Here is a 16,483-nt window from a genome sequence, read left to right as displayed (position 1 = left end):
TAGAAAAATGATAGTACACCATTTACTGAACATACTTCATACTTTTCTACTTGTTTACCTTTCAGTTTGAGGAGACATGCTTTTTCTAACATCTGAAATAACTTCTAACCTTTCCTCTAATCCACCAGATTTTCCATTTATTCCCATTATAGTCATAATTTCTGGTCATGCTAACACACTTAATTCCATGTGAAATCTTCTCTGTTCACAGGAATGTTCCCAACCTCTTCAGAATGCTTAACCACTCATACCTGGATTTTCATATATGCTGCTGTAATTCCCATACATTTATCTTTTTTTCTAGATAATAAACTGTCTAATATCAATGATAGTATTGTATGAATGTTTCTAGCCTACCCTATGATTAATATTGTTGTTTAATTCCTTTTCAGTAGTGTCTGACTCTTCATGACCACATTTGGGGTTTTTTGGCAAAGATACTGGAGTAGTTTACCATTTCCTTCTGCAATTCATTTAACAGATGAGGAACTGAGGCAAGCAGGGTTAAGTGAATTGCCAAGGGGCATACAGCTACCATATACCTGAGACCGTATTCTAACTCATGAAGATGAATGTTCTTTATTCCAAGCTCTATCCACTGCATGACCTAGTTTGACTAGGTTATTAATATAACGCTTAGCAAATGGCCTTTTCTCAATCAATATCTATTTATTTTTGATCCTTAAAAGAGGATTCAACTGTATAAAAATGCCCTTTCTATATTACTAATTTGTTGAATTACTTATACTAGTTAGACCTTTCTACTATATTTTAATTGACATATTATTATAAATAATTTCTTCCTTTAAGACTATTTGCTAAGAAGAATTTTTAGCTTTTTAAAAGGGAAAGTTATAACAGTTTGAAAAGCAGAGCAGTCAAATTTGCTAATATAAAAGAAAATCAACATGATATATTGTACACATTTGCAGAAAAGCAGTGGCTTCCCTCACAGTTGATGGTTTTTAAGAAAAATCTATTTCTTTTGGCTAATTGGTTATACATTATTTAATTTACATTTTGTTATACACATTTTGAAAGCTACATTAATCAACAGAGTATGTACACAGAGCAAGAGGAGAGGTCTCTGAAGACATAAACAATCATGTTCCTATTTAGCACACAAAAGAAAGAGATGAAAATTGCTGGCATAATATCATTAAGCTCATGTCCCCATTGTGTTGTTTACTGTAATTGGGAAACAGTAGATATTTTTTGTATGTACCTGTAAGATTGAGTTTACCAAATGTGATCTGAATGAGACTAAGAAAAAAATAGAGATTGAGAGCTACTCATAAAAAATAGGTCAAAATTAAATATTGAAAAAATTAAGATCATAAAATAAAATTTTAAATAATACTCCTCCAGCCCAACCTAAGATGGTAATCTCTGTACATTTTATTTGAAAAAGAAAACTAATTTTTAAAAAATCAGGAACTGCAATAATAGAATCAAAACAACCAATAGAAACAACAAAATGCTATTTTAAACAAAACTGACTTTTAATACACCAGGTATTTTTTAAGATAATTGATTTTAATTACCTTTAAGATTTACAAACATGTTAAATATGTTATTTGAATGACATAAAAGTAGATATTACAACATAACTTTACAGATGATGAAACCATGGGTGAGAAAGGTTAAATAACTTGAGGTTTGTAGAATTTCTAAGTATAAGCATTGAGATTTGTACCCAGGTCTCCCTTACTTAAGGCTTAGCACCCTGTCTGCTATAGCATTATATTTTTAGTCTAGTCCTCATTTCATGGTATAACAAAATGTTTTTTTCATAATTATTTCCCATTGTTAACCAAATAAGTGATTTTAAAATCAAATGAAAGGAGATTTTTGTCTCCACTACTCTAAGATTGCTCTCTCACTGGTTACTAACCATCTCATAATCATCAAACTGAATGACTTTTTCTCAGTACTCACATCCTTTATCTATAGTAATTAACACCGTTACACCTTATTGCCATTTTCTCCATTTCTTTTCCTTTAAAATAATTTACTGATGCATATATAATTACTTAGATTTCACCTTATACATTGCTTATCTTTCCCTCTCAGAGAGCCATCATTTAACACAAATAACTAAAAAAAGGGAAGAAAATAAGCAAAGCAAAGGAATACATCAGACAGTTATCAGGAATTCGAGATAATAGAAGGTCAAAGTAGTCCAAGGTGAGGCTCAGCAGGATGACATCATGAATAAGATAAGGGGGAAAGGGACTTAAGAGAAGAGGACAATGTAGTGTTGAACTTGTTTGTCAAGTGGTAAATACTGGGATTGGAGGAGAGTGGAGTTAATGCAGAAGTAATAGCCTAGAAAAGAAATGAGGGATGGAGGGATTTCAGGTCATAGTGAGGAGGAGGAACAGGGCTAAAGGTTGTAAGAGGCAGAATGACAACACATTATGATCAGATAAAGGAATTTCAGAGTTAATGAATATGTAATTGGAATGTTCTTGGGTGATGGCAAGATCAAGGATATAACTATCTCTGTATGTAGTTTTGGTGGGTTGAAATAATTTGTCATGGGAAATACATAAGCTGAGAACCTGATAGGTTAAGGTGTTTTAGGTTTAAGTATTAAAATGTATTTTGAAATCCCCTAATATGAAGACATGATTTGAGGAGTAATACTACTATCATGCAGTTATGTAGTATCTTAATATTTAAAATGTTACATCACTTTGTCCTTGCAACTATGGGAGGTAGGTTTATTTTTATCCCTATTTTACAACTCAGAAAACTGAGATACATATAGGTTAAGCCGAGGGTCACATTTATAGTTAAGTATGTGAGTCTGGAATTGAACTCAGCTCTTCCTGACTCTATGTCAAATGCTCTATCCACTGCATCACACTCTGCAGACTGAAAGACTATGAACCAGGCACTGGATTTATTAAAGAAGGAGGGAAAGTATCATCAACTGCAATACATATGTTTTTTACCCTTTGGATTCTATTAATATATTTTATTTTTATATTCCAAACATTTATAGACTGCTTTCACTTCCTGAGAATTCTCTTATAACAAATCAGTTAAATTAAATAAAATTAATAATATATTAACCTCATCTGAAAGTTCATATAAAATTTTATATTTGTAGCACTCTTCATCTCTCTATTAAAGTATATTTTCTCTCCCTTTCATTTTCTACCACATTGGTAAAAAAATAAAAGCCATTTCTTATGACAAATATGCATAGTTAAGCAGAACAAGTTCCCCCAACTGCTATACACAAATATATATATATATATATATATATGTGTGTGTGTGTGTGTGTGTGTGTGTGTGTTTATGTGTGTGTGTCCAAATATGCATTTAGAGATACATCTATATGTCTCTCTATATCCATGCATATACACATAAACGTAGATTTATATACCTTCCTACATGTTTATGTCTCATTTTACTCTTTATTTATCACCTCTCTCTAATAAGTAGCATGTTTCATCATTGGGCTTCTGGAACAAAGTATCATCTCTACATTTAACGTATTTCTTTTCCTTTCTTTTCTTTTCAAATTTTTAATTGTTTTATTATTTAATATTTTTTAGTTTTAAACATTGATTTCCACAAGAAAACATATTTCTTAATAGCTTTCAAAGCAACTTGTTTTGTAGGGTTTCTGTCATACAAATTGTCCTAGTTCTAGCCATTTCATTTTTGATCAGTTTATACAAATCCTCAAAATTGTTCATTTTTATAATATTGATGTTATAAATCATTGTGGTTCTGCTTACTACAGACTGCCTCAGTTTAGATCTTCTTGCAGAAGATGTGATTTTAGATGAAAATTGAAGGAAGCCATGGAAGCCAAGAAGCAAAGATAAGGAGGGAGAAAATTCCAGGCCTAAGGGACCGACAGAGAAAATGCAACCCCACACAACTAAACAATATCTCAAAAGCAAAAGCATTTATTCAAACATCATGTAACTACATGTCTTTTTGAAATCATCTTTCCATGTCTTTTTGAAATCATCTATTTCCTCATTTTTTACAGTACAGTAATATTCCATATTCACATACCATAACCGAACATTTCTACATTGTTGAATATCCTACTGGATTCTAGGGGTTTTTTTCTACCACAAAAATTTTCTATAAATACTTTTGCACATTAAAAGTCTTTTTCTTCTATTCAATCAATCAATAAACATTTATTAAGCCTACTATATAGTAGGCACTGTGTTAAGCCTTCTTTTCTTTGAATTTTTGTGGTTATAAGCCTAGCAATGGTATAGCTGGGCCAAAGGTCACTCACTATTCAGGAAGTATTTGTGTAAAATTCCAAAATGTTTTCCAAAATGGCTTTGTCTTCTCACATGTCTATCAATCCTGCCTCAATGTGTCTGTTTTCCCATAGCCTCTGCAATGATTATCATTTTCATTTTTTGAAAGTCTGAGATTTACACAAAATAGCTATGTGTATCTTGATTGCACGATAAAGATAAATTGAATAGACCTGAAAGGAAGAGACATTCCTGTGTATTGATGGTGGAAGAAGAGCTTAAAATTTACAATGGGAAGTAAGGATTATTCCAACTTCTTCACCACAATCCATTGATTTTTAAGTAAAAGTACAACCAGTACTGAAAAGATTGGCCAAGAAAACTATGTCATCAGAACGAATCCAAGTCATAGTGAGAGCAACAAGATGCAAGGAATGAGAAAGGAAAAGATTTAAGATAAAAGAATGTTTGTTACCTATGGAGGAGGCATTCCAGGGAGTATAGTGGAAGGAGTGGGAATTGTTAAAGTAAGAATTTGAAAGGGACCATGGTTTTTTGGATGGTTTGAAATAAGGCAGTCATTAATGGAGGATGGAAAAGATGATTTGGATAATGACAACTGGAGTTTCAGTATCACTGGGATAGAGAGACTATGTTAGTCATTGGGGAATGAATTTAAGAAGGTTATCATTTTCCTAGTGGCAGAAATTCTGGGTAGAATAGTCCTAGGGCTTATAACTGTAATGTTTATGGGGGAGGGGATAGTACCTCTAAAAGGTTAAGGAAATCTGTGCAGTTGTAGGAGACTGGGAGGAGCAAAACAGAATATAATTATTTTAAAAATTCCAAGTTTTTTTTTTCTTAAGTGATTTTAATAATTCATATAATCACTGATAAAATATTTGTGTCACAGTCTTTCGATCACCATCCAATGTTTTCTATTCCTGTCTTTTGTCATTTTTGCCAGTGTGTTGGATGACAGGTGAAACCTCATGCTCGTGATCTGATCTCTCATTATTAATGATTTAAGGATTTAAAGAATGGCCATTAATGCTTGTTGTTTACAATTCTACATTTTAGAACTATTTGTTTAAATCTGCTAAATTGTAATCTATTGGGAAATGACAGTCAGTATCGTGTATTTCTGTAAGTTCTATATGTCTTCCCTTAGAGATATTTCATTAAAAAAAGTTTCCTTCCACATGCTTAATTTATCTTAGAAGCATTAATTCTGCTTATGCAAAAAATCCTTTTTCTTTACATGTAATCAAAATTATTTACTTTATCTTCTGACAAATCAGATCAACTTACTTATCAAGCATTTATTAAGTGCCTACCATATTTTAGGTAGGCATTGTGCTATGTGCTGAGGATCAATAAAAGGCAAAATCCTCAAAGAGCTGTCAATTTAATGATGCAGATGACATGCAAAAACTATATAGAAATGAAAATGTACAGTAATACATAATTTCCCCTAGATCTTTTATTTGTTTAAGAATTCATCATTTTTAAAAGATATTATAATAATGATAATAATAATAGCTAACACATATATAGTAGACTATATGGCAGTCACTGCTAAGTATTTTCCAAATATGATATTTTACTTTAAACACACATACATACATATGTAAACCTTTATAATATTAATATGAATGTAACTAATTTCCTAATATTCATAATTATATACAACCGCATAAATTAATTTCAATCCATAAAATATGGAAATAGTTTTCAATCATGCATGTAAATCCTTATCAGTACTGATTTTCTTTTCATTTTCTTTATTTGTTTCTGCACTTTCAGTTTTAATGTACTCTATTCCTCTTGTTTAGCCTTTTTATTTTAATTATTTCTTAAATTACTTTTCAAACTTTTGTAAAAATGCAGATTTATCTACTCAATTGCAATACAATCAAACAAATTTTATTGTATCACATTGATATACTACACCACTGAGGGACATTGTTTGGTTCCATTTGGTAAGCTTCTATTTTTTGCTCAACAGTATCTTACATATTTTAGATGTGTTTGAATTTGGCTCTAAATATTAAAAATCATAAAATTAATTACATCTGATAACTATTCTTATATGTTGAAAATGAAAAAAAAATGTCATAAAAGGCATTTTCTCTCCCCAATTGAGATAAATGTATTATTAAATTTTTCCATATTTTAAAGTATTTTAAATACTTTGAATTCATTTCCCATCAAGTTTTCCAAAGTATCAGATATTTCTGATGTATATTTTAAAGTATAGGAATATAAGAATACTGGCCTCTCTTGCTCTCTCTGTCTGTCTGTCTCTCCCTCTGTCTTTGCCTCTGCCTCTCTCTCTCTCTTTCTCCAGTGCTTAGCAATGTTCCTGGCATATAGTAGGTACCAGGAACTATAATAAGGATGGAAGACAGAAAGAAAGGTAAAAACAGTCCCTCAAAGTTATCACAGTGTAATATGGGAGATATGGGGAAATAACATGTATGAGTGTATATATGAGTGTACATATGTGTATGCATGTATGTACACACATATGTATATACATATACACAAACCCACTTACATACACTCATATTTACATGGGTATATTTATACATATAGTATACAGTGGAAATTGTATCAGAAGAAAGGAACTAAAAATAGGGATCTGGTAATGGCTTCTGGCAGATGTGATTTTTGGTGAAAATTGAAGGAATCCATGCCAAGAGGCAAAGGTAAGGAGGGAGAAAATTCCAGGCCTAGGGGACAGACAGAGCAAATATAACCCACAGAACTACATAACAACCCTAAAGCAAAAACATTTATTTAAACATTATGTAACTACATATGTGAGCATGTATAATGCATAGTAGGATCTTTTATGAATAACTGCAGGACTCTTCTTGGCATTCTTGCCTATTTTTTTCCACATATAATTCATTTTAAGTTTATGCAATCCTATGAACAAACCTTGTGGTATATTTATTGATATTATATGTGAAGGTTAATTTGAAGAGTGTTAGTAATCCAATCCATTATGTATCCTTCTTTTAAATCAATCATTGTGACTTTATTGTTGTCATTATAAGGTTATATGTATTTGTAGGTAAGTTTATTTCTAAATGATTCGTGACTTCTGTTATACTAAGTGGATTTGCATTTTTAGAATTTTTCTACATTTATTTTGCATCTCTAGATATTTTAAGTACTTACAAACTACCTCCTTAAAAATCTATTCTAATATTTTTTTTCCTATGGCTAAATATCAAGGTACTCAGTTTATAGAACCTACATATTCCATTTAGAGATTTGGGATATCAGCCCCTTTTAAACTGCATAATCCCAGAATTGGAATGTAGCAAGGAACCTCTGCATCTAGCCCATCTTCTACCCAAGATATATCCTCATAAAATCATATTCCACTAGTTTGCATCTACCCTTTGTCTGAAGATCTCCTCAAACACAGGATTCATCCCCTCTCAAGGCTGCTGTTTACTACTTTACTACTACTTTTACTAGCTCTAAGTGTTAGAAGCTTTTCCTGCCATCTTGCCAAAATTTGTCTTTTCACAATCTCTAATCCTTGCTCTGAGTTCTATCCTCTGGGGTCAAATAAAACAAAACTATTTTCTCCTCCATAAAATATTCCTTCAAATCCTTAAAGGTAGCTATCACTTTACTCATAACATTACTCTTGTTTAATATTCCAGGTTACTTCAAATGATCTTTATATGATATGGAAAAAAAATATTCACCATTCTAATTACCCTCCAGCTTATAGAGTGTCCTACCTTTTAACACCTTTTCTCTGCTTTATAATTTCTCAAATATCATATACAATGGATCACTGTTTGCATTACCTTTTTTGCATCTCTTTCAGATGGTGTATACCACACAACGACATTTTCAAAATTATTAATACCATACCACCAAGTTAACTGATAGGGCATTTTCAGCACCTTCAGTTGAAAATTTAAATTTCACTTTATTTATTATCTATATTTTATGGCTTAGTATTAAAATCAAAAAGCAAAGAAATACTACAGATGGGGGAAGGGGAATGTTATTTTGTTTTTCCATCATTCCGATGTTTCATTTGAAGACATTTGCTATTTTAATTTGTTCATCTGGATCTGGGTATTGAACTACTAAGAGAAAATGAAATTCATACTTCAAATGTAGATTAAACTGGATCCAAGAACACTTTATTTGTTAATGCATCACAGAACTTCCAGTTACTTTATCAAACCCATATGCTTGCATATTTGCAGTGGTAATTATTTAAGAAATATCTGTGTTTAAGTGTAACAGTAAAATACTAGAAAGAAATTCCCCATTTTCCTAATTTCATCAAACTAAAGATTTTCTTTCTTGGACAAAATGTTTTATTCTATTACATTAATTCTATTAAAATCATATTGGGTTTTATTTTACATTACTATCATTTTCCAATTATTTGGTATGGAACCATCTCTCATAAGTCAATTCATAACTATTTATTAAGAATGATGATGGTGATGGTGATGGTGATAGTAATGATGATGATGATGTAAGAAGGAGGAGGATGTTGATAATGATGATATGGTAGACACCATGAGCACTTAGTATACAAAAGAGGTAATAAAAAAAACTCCTTCCTCTCAAGGAGCTTATGATCTAATGAGGGAGACCATAAGCAAGCAAATATTAAAAACAAGCTATATATAGAGTATAAATAGAAGCCAATTAAAAGAGGGAAGGCACTAGAAAAATATGGAGTTCTAACTGAGACTTCAAGGAACCCAGAAGGGAGACTCTTCCAGGAAAGGGAAGGCGATAGCATTTCAGATATGAAGGACAGCTAGAGAGAATACCCAGGGTCAAGAGACTGAGTGTCTTTTTCATGGAACAGCAAAGAGACAAGTGTGATTTAATCAAAGAATACATACTGAGGAAAAAGGTGTAAGAAAATTGGAAAGGTAGTGGGGACCCCTCAGTTATGAAGATTTTTGATTGACAGAAGATGTTTGTATTTGATCCTGGAGGTGATGGTGAGATACTGGAGTATATTTAGTAGGTGAGTGAAATGATGGGACCTAAACTTCCAGAAAATCACTTTGATGGCTGAATAGAGGATGAGTTGGAGTTGGGAGAGTTTTGAAGCCAGCAAACTCACCAGTAGTTTATTGCAATAAACCAAGCTTGAGATGATGAAGATCTGCACCAGGATAGTTGCAGTATCAAAGGAGAGATGGGGGCATATTCGTGAGATGTTGTGACTGTAAAGTCAACAGGCCTTGGCAATAGATTGGATATAGAGGGTAAGAAATAGTGAGGACTTGAAGTTGTCACCTATGCTGCCAGTCTAAAGGACTGAAAGGATGGCTTGTCTTCAACGCTAACAGAGAACTCAGGAGGAAGGGAAAGTATAGAAAGAAAAATAATGAATTTACCTTTGGACAAAGAGGTACAATTAAGCAAAATCACTGACACATTGACTCAGACAGCAGATGTTTCCATATCTCCCATCCACTACCATTCTTTTGAGAAAAGAAAGTTATGTTTCATTATCAAGTCAAAAGCTAATACCTTATTACATATTATAATTATATTATTTATATTTGTATTTTATCTGATATATTTAATATATAATACATATTTTAATGTAGTTTATATTTTAATTATGTATTATAAATATATTTAATTCTAGTTTTGTAAAGCACTCTGAGGATTGTAGTTACAGCATGGTCATAAAAGAATAATATCTACTGTCTTCATTGCATACTTATTGGAACTGGACCTGTGATTCACTTTTTTTTTTTAAGAACCTTCATGTTTTTATTGTTAGGATTCGGGTTACTTGAAAGGCATGAAACGTGAGGAGCAGATGGCTCCAATACCCGGCCTGCCATGTTTCACCGGCTTGTAGGTGATAGAAAATTCACCCAGGTAGTGGCCGATCATCTCGGGCTTAATTTCTACCTGATTGAAGGTCTTGCCATTATAGATGCCCACCATACTTCCCACTATCTCGGGAAGAATGATCGTGTCTTGAAGGTGTGTCTTCACTACCTCTGGCTTTTCCATGGGGGGTGCCTCCTTCTTGGCCTTCCCTGGCGCTTCTGCTGTTTGCGCCGCAGACCCCTGTTGAGTCACCGATGCTGTCGAGCTCTCTACAACTGCATGAGCTGTTCATAGGACATGTCCAAAAGCTGATGCAGGTCCATGCCATGGCAGGTAAACTTCCGGAAGGTTCCTTTCTTCTTCTGCTCCACTTCCTCCATCTTGTCTGCTGTCAGGAAAAGCTGTGATTCACTTTTTATGGGGAACTTCTGCTTGAGGAAACTCCCTCTATTGTGTCAATTCTGTGCCTCTTTGAAATTTGTACTCTTAAAAAGTAACCTCTAGCCATTCATTGTGGATCACACCTATAGCCTCATTAAAATAGAGCCTGAACATGGTAGATATCTTGAGCAATAATTCTGAGCAGCAGTATGGTTTCAGCCAATTTGGTGTCCAGTCCAGCACCAATAGGCTGAACACCTAGGACTGTGTAATCATCAGGCAGCCTAAGCAGGGGTGAATTGTCTCAGATCAGATAAATGGAACAAGATATTTCTGTGCTACTCCATATTAGGATCTAGATCATAAGTGGCCTTTGTGCTACCAGACTGGGAGAGATTGGGAGAATGAATCTTAAACTAATATTAGCACAAATAGATTCAGTGACTAGTCAAGGGACATATACTCATTCCTAATCATCATCATCATCATCATCCCTAACATTTAAATAGTGCCTACTATGTGTCGTGTTTTACAAATATTATATCATTTTATCCTCACAAAAACCCTGGGAGGTTGAGGTTATTATTATTTCCATTTTACACATTGGAAAACTGAGGCAAAGATTAAATGACTTGCCGAGGATCACACAGTTTATAAGTGTGTGAGGCCAAATTTGAACTCATGTTTTCCTGACTGCAGGCCACGAGCTCTATCTCATGTGCCATCTCACTGCCTCAAGCAGCATAATTGCCTCAACTCAAGCAAGAGTTGAAGCCAGGACTTCCTAGTTCACAAGCCAACTTTGCATCCACTATGAATAAATAAATGAATGATCAAATAAGTGAAATAACTTTCATTAGCCAATATGTGCTACACTTAGTGCTAAGTCCTGTGATTACACAAACAAATGAGCAAATCTATCTCAGCAATGAAGGAGCTGATGTTCTAATAAAAGAAGGCAGGACATAAAGGTAGACTTTTAAGTTGGAAAATATGGACCTGAGAAGGATGGAAATTGTCATCAGGCTTTGCAAATGGACATTTCCAAAGGGTGATATGGTGGCCACATTGTCTCTCATTAATGTTGTTATATTTATTTATAATAACTTATTTTAATTTTATTTTTTTTCTAATTCACAATTGCTATAACTTTTTCACTCTACTAGGAAAAAAGCCCTTTAATGGGTCCAGAGAAAAATATTCTGTGCACTTTGGAGTACTAGTGTTAGCTTTTATCATAAGCTCTCTCATTTAAAAATATCAACTGTACTAAAGATCTATTTTCATCCACGATAAAGTATAAAAGTGCTAATGAGAATATTCCATGGCAACATTTATATCTTTCAGTGGAATCGCAGAATGCTCACAAGGACTCTAATGCAATTGGATATTCACTTTTAAATAGGGGCTACTGTCTCATGAAGGATGAGATGGCTACATTACTGCCATTCCTACAAGACACATGAAGGATGTTCGTTAACTATATGACATCTTGCCTAACTCTGATCTAAAGAAAACCATTCACTTTTTAAAGCTTGCTTTGAGTCTCAGAACTATTGATATGATACCTTTTATGAATATACTTTAAAGCCAGATTAAGTGCCATGCAACAGATGGAAATGAAAAGATTGCCTCAAACTATAGTCTATGTGAAATTCTTAAAGGAAAATTCATTTAGAATTGAGATGAAAGGCAGATTTTATCTAGAACCCAAACTGAGAATAATGATATCCTGCTATTATTTTCTTCAGTCATCACTGTTCAAGCATAGTAGGTAAAATATAATTAATTAGATTCCTTAGATTCATTTTGTTTAACAGGATAGTGAGATACTGCTTTAACAAAAAAGAGCTGTCATGCTTCCCTAAACTCATGAAAGGCAAGGGAGGTGCATTGTCTCTAAACATAGACATTTTGAGGAGGAAAGGACATTGAACTTGAAATGTCACTGCACATGGATAGATAGATAGATAGATGCAAATAGATGGTAGATACAGATATAGGTTTAATTTTTTATATCTATATCATCTATATATGCACATGCATATATGTATGTATATATATGCATGTATGTATAGATATTTATTTATAGTTTTTTTTATGTTTTCCTTTACTTAAAATCTTGGAAGAGGATACCACAACCTTCCTTAATTATACATTTTCATGTCTCATGATTTTCATACTTAGAATACATCCTTTTAAAAACATTTTAATGTATGGAATAAAGCAAGTATTTTCGTAACATAGTATAACAAAAAAAGATGATTGCCTATGAAACAACAAATCTACTATGTAGAACTTGCCTTTCCTTTTAAATATATTAAAAAGTTATCATGTCAATTTTTTCCCCCATTTTTACTCTCTCCACCACCTTAGGGATGTCTATCATTAGACACAGATAAGTAAAATCACCCTATTCATACTTCTATTTATCAGTTCTTTCTCTGGATGCATGTCTTAAATGTTTGTTTTAATGTTAGGATGAAATTCTTTTTTTTTGTTTAAGATTATTTGCTTTTGCCTTCATAGAAATGAGTGAAAGCTTTCATTATTTCTTTCACAGTACTCCTAATTCAGACATGGTTGCTTTGTTTTGTTGTGGGATAGATGAGGCAAGAAATATATTAAAGCCCAGTCCTATTTTAAAATTACAATATGCTATTTTAATTGCTGTTAATCCCTGAAAGAATGAAGCAGTCTCTACTCATAAGCATCCTACGTTCTAACAAAGGAGAAAATAAGAGATTACAAAAATATATACAGCACAAATGTAAAGTGAATGAATACACATGTACAACTAGTGAAATTCAAGGATATGGGAGGAAGGGTACTAGAGTTTGGGGAAATCAAGAAACTACTTCATGAAGATAATAGTGTTTTAGCTGCATCTTAAAAAAAAAAAACAAAAAACAAGTTTATCAAATCCTTTTTCCCTCCTCTGCTCTCCAAATCTACCATAGATACAGGGAGTCATTTGTGTGGTGGCTTAAAATTGTTTTTGTCTTCACTATGAAAAATCTCCAATTTTGTAGGATAAAAAGGGATAAGTCACAGAGAAAGAACAGTCAGGATTAGCAATATAAAACTATGTAAAGACTATTCAGATCTCTGAATGATCTAAATTTAAACTCAACCTCTGAATCATTGCTACTCAAAAACAAATCTCCTAAATTATAGTACTGTTATCTATGGAATTGTGTTCCTCTATAACACTGCTTCACCTAATGCCATGTTTCCATGGAAATCATTAATGAGGTTTAGATGGAATATGACTATATATTTTAAGGTTGTTGCTAACTTTGGCTTAGTACCACTCAGGCCTTAAAAAACAGATATAGATTTTTTTTTTCTGGCCTCTTGACACCAAAATTTTGCCTATTTTGCTGCTTATTGATTTCTTTGTTAGAGCATGTGCAGAAGAAATTAAAATAGAGAATTAAAGATAAAGCCAGAGTTTTTCCATCTAATAAAACTTTTATATTTAAGCTATTTCAAATTAATAAATGCTTCTTTTGAGATTATCTGTGGCTCTTAATTATCCTATCATTCTTTATCTCTACTAGCTGAAAGGGAAAAATAATATCAGATACATTTTTCCCCACTAGGTTCAAAAGATGCTTACCAATATCCCAATAGCTATATATCTTGTAACAGAGAGCTTTTATAATGTAGAAAAGTAGAATATAAAAACTGAAATGCTATGATATTGAAATTTGTTACCTATATTATGTAATATTTCTTTTTAGTTAATAATATTTGTATATGCAATAATATTTCAATAATATTCATAGTTAGAATATTGGACTTGGATTCAAAATGACCAAGGTTCACATCTTCTTTTTACTTACTCACGGTGTGACAATAAGCAAGTCATTGATCCTTTCTACTCTCAGGGAAATTATCTAAGATAGTAAGTTATAGATGGGCTGCAATCTGTATCACAGCAGACACCTCCCCAAATCAAAGGTCCTTGAGATACTGACATATTATCACATAACCCTAAGCTAATTTGCATATTTTGTAGAGGTACTTAATTTTCAGGAAAAAGAACATCAATGCTAAGCACACTACATTCTGGAGTCTGGGCTCAAACTCCAATTAAAGTCAGAATATTGTAATAGGATCTATACTACTGTGGCTAAGCATATTAAAAATATTAATTACCAGACCCAGAAACCTTAAGAATCTGGTCAATATGGCAGATTTTTACAATTACCTTGAACAGTGCTCTAATAAACCTTTTTTTTTGACTGAAAGAAGGCTTGCTATTTGTTGCTATTTCAGGGTCCCAGCACCACTAAACCTCAATATTTTGGTCCCCTGAGATCAGGACACTGCCTAACCTCAATTTTCTCCAGCCAAGACTGGAAGGTTTGTAAGCCTCCCCCCTCTCCCTGTCCCCTTCTTGACCTGCAGTTGGGGATGCTCTCCAAGTACCTAGAAAGAATTGGAGGTGCTTTTTGGGCAGACAGTTACAAGGCTGTCTCACACTGGGCCTGATGCTCTCAGGATCTCTGTCTAGTGGTTCAGTTGGAGGCCATTAACCTGGGCACACCTTCCACAGTGTAGAGGACAAGGACAGAGGGCATCAGAAGTGTATGCCCAATTCTGTCAAGTCTCTCAATTCTCTCAGTGCTAGGGAATTGGGAAAACTGCAGGTGCTTTTTGATTTCTTGGGGCTTACTTACTCCCTTCCCTCTATACCCCTAGGTTAAAACTGGAAAAAGCTTTGGTTTCCAAGACCTTAAAAGGAAAACTTTGTGCCTGGCCTCTGACCTAGAGGACCAAGTTAAATTGTGAAAGCTCAAAGATAAATCAAAATTCTTCTTCCTGTTGTCCAGGCTATAGCTACAGTGGAAAGTTAAAATAGCTAGAAACATCTTAACAGATTCTGGAGGTTTTGTGATTGATCATTAAGGAGTTTTGAGACACCTCCTTACAACTCTGGTGACTCCCTTCCCTTGAGTCAAGAGGATTCCTCAGTATGGGGATTGCGAAAAGCCCTGGGTTTTTCTGTTAACTCCTCTCATCCCAGATCAGACTAGAGAAGAGTTTCACCCTTCCCCACCACGTTCTAAGTAACTCTCCCCCAACTGGTGAAAAAGAGGGGGGAGGGCAGCAGCTACACTGTGGCACTGGCAATGGCTCTTTGTGTATATAATCTCCATCTTGCCTCCACAAAGGCACTCAGATTCAATCTAGCTCAGATTGAATCTGGCCCACTTGTGAAAACAGGCATCACAAAGGGTAGCATTTCTTAAGACAACCCATTATGGCAGATGCTCAATAAACTTTGTCTTTTTCTTTGGCTGAGAAGGCTTGAGTCGAATTCTTTTGGTAGGACCCAGTGCGTTGGTATTTTGGCATCTCCAGCACCCCTAAAAACCTATGGTTCCCTACCACCATCATTTTTCTTAAACCTCTTCAGAACCATAACTGATTTTGTTTTGAGTTGTCTGATGGATCATAATAACCCATCAACAACCAATAGTCTATAATCCACCATCTGGTACTCTGAGAGAGTGTGATACAGGTGGGAGATCTGCATCAGGAAAAGCTGAGAAGACAATTTTAGCCTCAGTCTAAGATGGGATCTTCCTGACTCAGTCTCCCCAATGTGTTCCATTGAATAGGAATATTACCCAACTGGCTATTCCTGAGTCTGGCTATAAAGTGGAATTGATACTACCTGGTTGGAAAGTCCTTTCATACTCAGTATAAATTCTGTCCCTGCTTTATCCTTTTAGCAGATTTCTATAATCAGAGCAAATGGTGAGTAAAAGATATAAGCACAATGCAAGTGGGTGAGATTTTACCATTCTGATCTGAATGTGAAGTCGTCCCCTGCCCCAAATTACTGAAATTTAAATCAGAAACATCTTCAAATTGCTTTGGGGAAGAGAATTTCATTGCAATCTATTTTCTTAGAGGGAGATAACCTATTTGGCCTAATCATTACGTAAGTATCCTCCCAATTCTCTTGTTATTATTGGAGTAAG

General features: G+C 33.8%; 1 pseudogene; it reads right to left on the bottom strand.

Moving 5' to 3' along the window:
• Nucleotides 1-10,055: 10,055 nt before the first annotated feature.
• LOC118848681 lies at nt 10,056-10,498 on the bottom strand (annotated as a pseudogene).
• Nucleotides 10,499-16,483: the final 5,985 nt, after the last annotated feature.

The sequence above is a fragment of the Trichosurus vulpecula genome, chromosome 4 (assembly GCF_011100635.1).
Source record: "Trichosurus vulpecula isolate mTriVul1 chromosome 4, mTriVul1.pri, whole genome shotgun sequence".
In the NCBI taxonomy this organism is placed as follows: domain Eukaryota; kingdom Metazoa; phylum Chordata; class Mammalia; order Diprotodontia; family Phalangeridae; genus Trichosurus; species Trichosurus vulpecula.
Note: the sequence above shows the minus strand (reverse complement) of the source record. Positions and strands in the feature narration are given on the sequence as shown.